Below are 7,778 nucleotides of genomic sequence, written 5' to 3'. Positions count from 1 at the left end.
TTAATGCTAGAGGCAGGCACAGACTTAGGAAGACCTGCAACAAAACAGTCCCACATAAGACCACAGCAGCCAGCATGCCAACAAGCTTGAATACAGTTATCCACCAGGACTCACCTAGAGCAGAGCAGGAGCAGGGGAGGCTGGAGCAGCTGATTCCTTGGAAGCAGACCAGATCAGGGAAGGGAGCATTCAAAAGAGTCTCCCTTATGACCTGTTCTGGCCGCCAATCACAGTGCAGCATCTTCCCAGTTGCTAAGCAACCAATCCTGGTGGCTTGTGGTAGCTATAAGGTAAATGAGGGAACCATCTTGTTAGAAGACATCCATTTTGGGTATTGGAAAATTACTGTTAGCATGACATAGAAACCTATTGCTTAAGGTCATATGTGTTTTTTGCTTGTACAAGGTATTTTATCACAAGGTTAGATATCTGTTTAGAACAGATGGATGCGGTTAAGCTACTTCCCTTTTTGAGAGCAGAAGTAACTCCATGGCGTTAAAACCACAGGCCTGTCTTGCACCAGACTTAAGAAACATTTTAAACTGTATAAAAATGTATATATTTAGCTTTTTGTTACTAGGCAGAAATTGCTTGTACAAAAAAACCATGATGACGTAGTAAAATATACTATCTTGCATATTTTATGTGGCAGTCCCTGATTGGTTAAACCACAGGGCTGTCCTTCTGTTCAAACTAAATAAAATTGTTGTGTGTGCTTCAATAGGCACATTCATTATTCACGTACAACAGTGTATGTGTAATGTTTTGTCCACCGGTGAAAGGGACCTCCGCTCTTCAATCCTAGCCTAGGCTACCAGGGGTTACTTACAGAAGTCGAGCAACCTAACAGTTTTGGTACCAGCAAAGTGGGGTTCGTCTCGTCTTGCGACAGGTAAGTCACTTTACTCTTTTTTACCTGATTGGTGAATGGTGTAAACACTTACTCTGTCCGGGCGGCCGCTACGAACTTAGTTTAAAATTAAAAGAAGTAACTGTGCCTTCGCGAGGAACTAGGCTGGTCCCTCGGGAGGTTAAAAGGGCTCGCAAGGAATTTATAGGTTTAGGGGAGTCCGACTAGGTTGGTCTGACTTAAAACTATTGGTGATAGTATTTTTAACACGGGAAGTAGTAGATTACGCCCGTGACAAAGGGATTGGTGGAGTGGACGCCCATTTGAAAAAAAAAAAAAATTTTTTTTTTAAAAAAAAAGTGCACTATAAATTGATAAATGTATTGCAATACGGTTATTTCATGTCTTAAAGTATATTAAGAATATGTCTGTTTCTCTCTAGGTACACGTGTAAGTATATAGAGTATAAGTTTTAATATAGAGTATAAGGAAAATAATTGTTGTTGTTTAAATGAGTGCAGAATATGAGGAGCCCTCTTGTAGTGACATAGCATCCGCCTGCCCCCATTGCACGTTAGGTCTACTCTTCCTAAGAATAGATGACAAGTGGATTTTACTGACCACCAGACCAGGGGGGTTCTCTTGCAGACTTGGTGTAAGAGGGGTATATCCCGCCACCAGGAAAAATTTACCCTTTATCATATATTAAGGGTGAATCTTCATAGTTTTTATATAAGTCCATCTGCCCCAAAAAAGATCAGGGATCCTACTCCCAGACCAGAGACCGGATTGTTGGACAAACCGGGTGTTATCACCTGTGTCCTGCCACTAGACACACACTGCCCAGACTACTAGATGGGGAATACTGCAGCAACCCAAGCCATGGCCACCCCATCACCCTATGAATTTGTCAGTAATATGATCCCTGGCCCCCAGGTAGAACCATTTTGGACACAAGTCCGGGAAAGGTGTCAGCAATTGGGAATCCATGACCCAGGACCCCAAGGTCCTTGTTCAGAGGAAGACTGGCAAGAAGTCAGTAAAATTTGTCAGGTACATAAGCATTCTTATCCTCCCTGCAAAGGGGCTGACCCACAATACATGAAGGATTGTTTCTGTGCATGGAACAAATGCCTTGGAAAATATAGGCAATTGTGGACAGCAAGGACATTGGAAATCCCAGTGCCCTTATAGGACTGGACAGATTAGAGCAAGAGGCAGAGGCAGGGGATTTAACCCCCAGACCCGCCCACAGTATCCCCGTTATCTGCCATACCAGAACCCTCGTCAACCACTACCCCAATATCCTACACAGCCACAAATAATGCACCGAGGGAAACTCTGTTGGTATTAATGGGACACCTGTCACCCATCCCATCACTCCACCACTGACTGTAGCCACTCCAGAAGGACAGAAATTATGTACCCAAACTTTTGCCGTCTTGTCCTCATGCCCTGTGCCCCTTATGGGACGGGACCTCTTGGCACAACTGTGTATTACCATTAAGTTTAATAAAGAAGGTTCCCTTACCGCTAGTTCACCATTATGTGACTTACATGGCCCTAAGCGACATGCACACAGAGGGTTCCCAAAAAGACATGCACACAGGAGTTTCTTTCTAATGATACCTTCCTCCCTTGACCATCACACAATTTGGGCAGAAAACAAAGGTAGTGTGGGCTTTATTAATTGCACACCATATGCACCCCAAATGCGATCAGATGCAGGGATACAATATCAAAAACAGTATCCCCTACCCCCAGAGAAAGTCAAAGGCATCTCCCCTCAAATTAATGATTACATATCAAAAGGTATCCTGAGACCAATCATCAGTCCCTGGAACACACCCATTTACCCTGTAAAGAAGGCCAGTGGCGAGTGGAGACTCGTCCAAGACCTCAGAGCAGTAAACAAACAAGTGATTCCCCTCCCACCCCTAGTCTCAGACATCACTTATTTTTTCATGCATACCGGCAGACTCTCTATGCTACACAGTAATTGATTTAGCGAATGCTTTCTTTAGCATTCCCATTGCAGAGGAAGCCCAACCTATGTTTGCTTTCTCCTGGGCCGGGGGCCAACTAACCTGGCAAGGGTATGTAGACAGTCCAGCCGCCTTCTCTATGGTACTCAACGAGACTGTCAAGTCTTGGACATCTGAGCGAGGGTCGGTACTGATACAGTATGTGGACGACTTGCTCCTGTGCAGTCGAACTGCTGAAGATTGTGCGGTCGATTCAACATCACTGTTACAACACCTAGCTCACGCCGGGCATCTAGCCTCAAGGAAGAAAATACAATGGTGCCAGCCACAGGTAGAATACCTAGGGTGCATTCTAAAGGAAGGGACAAGGCTAGTGTCCCCCAAACGTGCCGCAGCCCTTCGAGCTCTCAGTCCCCCAAAAGACAAAGCCGCCCTACTCTCGTTCTTGGGTGCAATGGTATATTGCCGCCAATGGATTCCTGACTGTTCTCATTATGATAGTATCCTAAGAGAGGCTACTGGCTCGACAGCCCCTAAATTAATAGATTGGACTGAAGACAGACTACAAGCTTTTCAAGCTCTATTAAACAGTCTGTCAAATGCTCCCGCCCTAGGGTTGGTAGACTATGGTAAAGCTTTTCAACTATACTGTGTAGTCTCGGGGACCTCTTTTGCCGCCGTGCTAACACAACAGCATGGAACAGGCTACCGCCCTGTCTCCTACCTATCTAAAAAAAAAAACTCCCCATCCAAGTACAGGGAATGCCATTCTGTCTCCAAAATCTTGCTGCCTGTGCAATGGCTGTACAAGATGCAAACAAATTAGTGCTAGGTCACCCATTGACTCTCTATACCACTCATTCAGTCACGCATCTTATTCAGAACATGAATACCCAACATATGACCTCGCAAAGACTTAGTGGTTATGAGATAACACTGATGAACACTGATAACCTCACACTCAAATATGTGCCTGCCAGCAACCCCGCTGTGCGCCTTTTGCATTCCATGTTGCGTTTACCACATGACCCAGACATTATACATGACTGTTCGGAAAAGGTTGCTGCTATTACCAGTCCCAGACCGGATCTCACTGACACCCCTATCTCAGGTGCAGAGGATGTTTTCGTTGACGGTAGCTGCTCACGTCCCTCTGACTCCACCTTTTTAACCGGTTATGCAGTTGTTCAACTACCAGACATCGTACTGGAGGCAAAATCATTACCTCCTTCTTCAGCCCAGGTAGCAGAGTTAGAAGCCCTCACTAGGGCCTGCATTCTATTCACCGGTAAAGAGGTGAACGTCTACACAGACAGTAGATATGCTTTTGGAGTGGTGCATGATTTTGGTGTGATATGGGCCAATAGAGGTTTTAAAACAGCAGACAACAAAATAATTGGCAACTCCACACAGATTAGTGCTCTCCTCCAAGCCATTCTTCTTCCAAAAAAGGTAGCCATAATTAAAGTAAAGGCACACTCCTCTGACAGCAGTCGTGTTTCAAAAGGGAATGCTCTTGCTGACAGAGAAGCTAAAAGAGCTGCTGCCTTTTCCCCTAACCCACCTGCCCCCACAACAATGTTTTTCAAGGAACACTTCGCAGCACCTAACTTTAAAACTGTCATAGCACAGATGCAATCAATGGCCACAGAAGATGATGTCCATTTTTGGACAAAGGAAGGATTGACCAAAGACCCTGAAGGTCTTTGGTCAAAAGAGGGGAAGATCCACATGCAAGAACAAAACTATCACCCTTTGAGGTCCTCATGGGAATCCCCGCAAACATAGAATTACCCCCATTAGACCAAGACACTGATATTGACATTTATTCCCAACAGGAAATGTACGTGAAAAACCTGGTAAGTATGCTTCATGAAATGAACGAACACGTTTCTGTCACCTTTTTTCCCTCTTCCCACAGAACCAACGCATCCCTTCATCCCTGGGGATAAAGTGCTGATCAAACAATTAGCACAAAGAAAGAGTATCGGACCGGCTTTCTCAGGACCATGGAAGGTGGAAAAGGTATCCAGGACCGCAGTGTTAACAGACCTAGGAAACACCTGGATCCACGCCAGCCGTCTTAAAAAGTGTCCCCAGCTTCCCTCGACTCCAGAGCCCCTGGCAGTGACAGAGAGCAGCAACTCCCAAGAACAAGATCTACAAGAAGTTCAGAGAGGCATAGAACAAATTTCCCTGGAAGATCCCACACCCCTCAAAAGGACAAAACAGAGCCAACAACTGCCGGGATGAGAAACGAAGAAGAAGAACAGAACTCTTAGATAACAAATAATCAGAACTTTAAAAAAAAAACAAAGATGCTTTCTCCATCAGTGTCAGGGAAGGCTGTATGCCTTTGGGGTAGTCTGGTACTATTTGTATTCCTGCCCACATGGTTTATAGCCAACTGTATATATCATCCAGAAGATTTAGGTTTATTAAAAGGGATATGTGGACCACCTAAGATGAATAATACCCCCGGCCAAAGACATAGTAGAAGTATTGTACCCGTTAATGAGTCACCTAAGGGACTGACTAACAAGATGTTACTACTAAAATTCAAATATAGCTATGCTCAAAAATCTGGTTTTGAGAAATGCTGGATTTGCAGCAAGCTACATCCCAGTACAGCTAGAATCCCTCTCATGGCAGTCCCCTTGAATTTTACCCCCCTCCTTAATGGAACACCCCCTATCGTCCTAACGAATGTTACTAGGACCCTTCCAAATAAAACCCTCACTTTCCAAATTATAGGTAGAAGCCACTTCCCAGACTGGTGTTTCCGACTGGGAAACACCACAGATGGAGCCGAGGTTTGCAAACAAGCAAAACTTAACATTTCAATGACATCATTTAACAGTCCTTCTTTCTTCCATACTTCAGATCCCACCCTAAATGCCACCTTTTTAGACTTTCTTAGCTCCAGTACCAAGACTACAATACACCAATTAATGTCAATTCTGGTGCTCTCTGGCCTTTCTGATACTCTTAGGAACGTGTTCCATAAACGACCCCTAGCTCTAGGAAATACCATATATATATGCTGCGGCAAACTCTGTCACCCCTGGATCCCAACCAAACCCCAGGGGTGGTGTTACCTTGCAGCCCTGGTTCCTATTATGGGGGTATTAGGGGATAACAAGGGAAGTCACCTCCTTGAAGCCAGCATGCATCCTAGATATCCCCTTAGACACCGTAATAAACGAGAATTGTTTTTAGAAAAAGATATGGCCTGGGCATGGTTCCCTTCCTGGACAGGGTGGGGAATTGACCTAATGAAAAGATTAAATAATTACACTGGCATAATTGATGAGATTCTGGAGGAAAATTCTGATGACATAACCAAACTAAATCTAGAAACTAGGGCAATTAGGAAGCAACTAGAACTACATGAGTTGGCTATAGAAAGTATGAGTGCAGCCCTTACTGGCCTCTGTGAGACTACTGAGGATTATGAGTGCTGTACCTGGATTCATAATACCAGCATCGAAGTCCCAGACTACTATGACGTTATTGCCCAACACAGGGAAGAGGTAAATAAACTACAGAAAGAGGCAAGGAACATAGGAAAAAACTGGGATCCCTTCTCGAGCAGTTTTAGTTTTGGGGGATTAATATCTTGGCTCCGAAATGCTGCCATGACAATTGTCACTGTGATTCTCTTCATTCTATTTTTATATGCCTGTTATAAGATAATCAAATGTTTATGTAAAAAGGGAAACACGGCCGTTCCGAAGGATCTGAAACTCACTTCCATTGTTAAGGATCCAACGGTATGGTATAGAAACCAAGAGCACAAGGGTTCGGAGTATGAAGCCTGTGCTATTAAATTAGAAAAGGAATGATCATTATGTAAATCACAGAATGATCAAAGGAAGGATTATAAGGTAAATGAGGGAACCATCTTGTTAGAAGACATCCATTTTGGGTATTGGAAAATTACTGTTAGCATGACATAGAAACCTATTGCTTAAGGTCATATGTGTTTTTTGCTTGTACAAGGTATTTTATCACAAGGTTAGATATCTGTTTAGAACAGATGGATGCGGTTAAGCTACTTCCCTTTTTGAGAGCAGAAGTAACTCCATGGCGTTAAAACCACAGGCCTGTCTTGCACCAGACTTAAGAAACATTTTAAACTGTATAAAAATGTATATATTTAGCTTTTTGTTACTAGGCAGAAATTGCTTGTACAAAAAAACCATGATGACGTAGTAAAATATACTATCTTGCATATTTTATGTGGCAGTCCCTGATTGGTTAAACCACAGGGCTGTCCTTCTGTTCAAACTAAATAAAATTGTTGTGTGTGCTTCAATAGGCACATTCATTATTCACGTACAACAGTGTATGTGTAATGTTTTGTCCACCGGTGAAAGGGACCTCCGCTCTTCAATCCTAGCCTAGGCTACCAGGGGTTACTTACAGAAGTCGAGCAACCTAACAGTAGCTTCACCCCCTCAATGACAACAGTTCGCGCCACACGCAGAAGAGTCCACCCCCCGCCGCATCCTGTACACTGCAACGGTCAGGCCTGGATCAACAGGTAACATTATGCCTTTTAGAACCTTCGTTGGGAACGGAACCATAGCCTCAGGTACCCACCAAGCAGTCCTTTATACTGCCACATAGAGGTAACAAGGAACATAGCAGTAATTTATACTGCCCATTACCTATCCCAGCACCACGGGGAACCCAATACTAAGGAAGATTTACAGCCCAGCACTGGGGTCTTCTGACTCAGTAGAGGCTAAACTTGAGCAGCCTACGCACAGAAAAAAGAGAATTTTAAAGTAAGTTCCATACCTTTATTCTTCTTTTTTTCTTTTCTTTTTTTATTTAAGAGGCGAGGACAAAAAAAAAACACTGATTGAGGCAGACAGCCACCGTTTATGGGCTAGGAAAGATGTTGTCCTGGAGGAGTCATGGGTGGCGGAACTGAC

At 43.9% G+C, this 7,778-nt stretch overlaps 1 long non-coding RNA gene across 1 annotated transcript; it reads left to right on the top strand.

Annotated features, from left to right (window-relative positions):
- The first annotated feature begins 285 nt into the window (after positions 1-285).
- Positions 286-7,169, top strand: LOC143987529 (uncharacterized). Its single transcript, XR_013276660.1, has 2 exons — positions 286-892; positions 4,757-7,169. It is a non-coding gene; the product is annotated as an uncharacterized LOC143987529 (long non-coding RNA).
- The last annotated feature ends 609 nt before the right edge of the window (positions 7,170-7,778 follow it).

This window comes from Lithobates pipiens, unplaced genomic scaffold, assembly GCF_037356315.1.
Source record: "Lithobates pipiens isolate NorthernLeopardFrog02 unplaced genomic scaffold, aLitPip1_a1.2 Scaffold_18, whole genome shotgun sequence".
NCBI lineage: Eukaryota > Metazoa > Chordata > Amphibia > Anura > Ranidae > Lithobates > Lithobates pipiens.
Note: the sequence above shows the minus strand (reverse complement) of the source record. Positions and strands in the feature narration are given on the sequence as shown.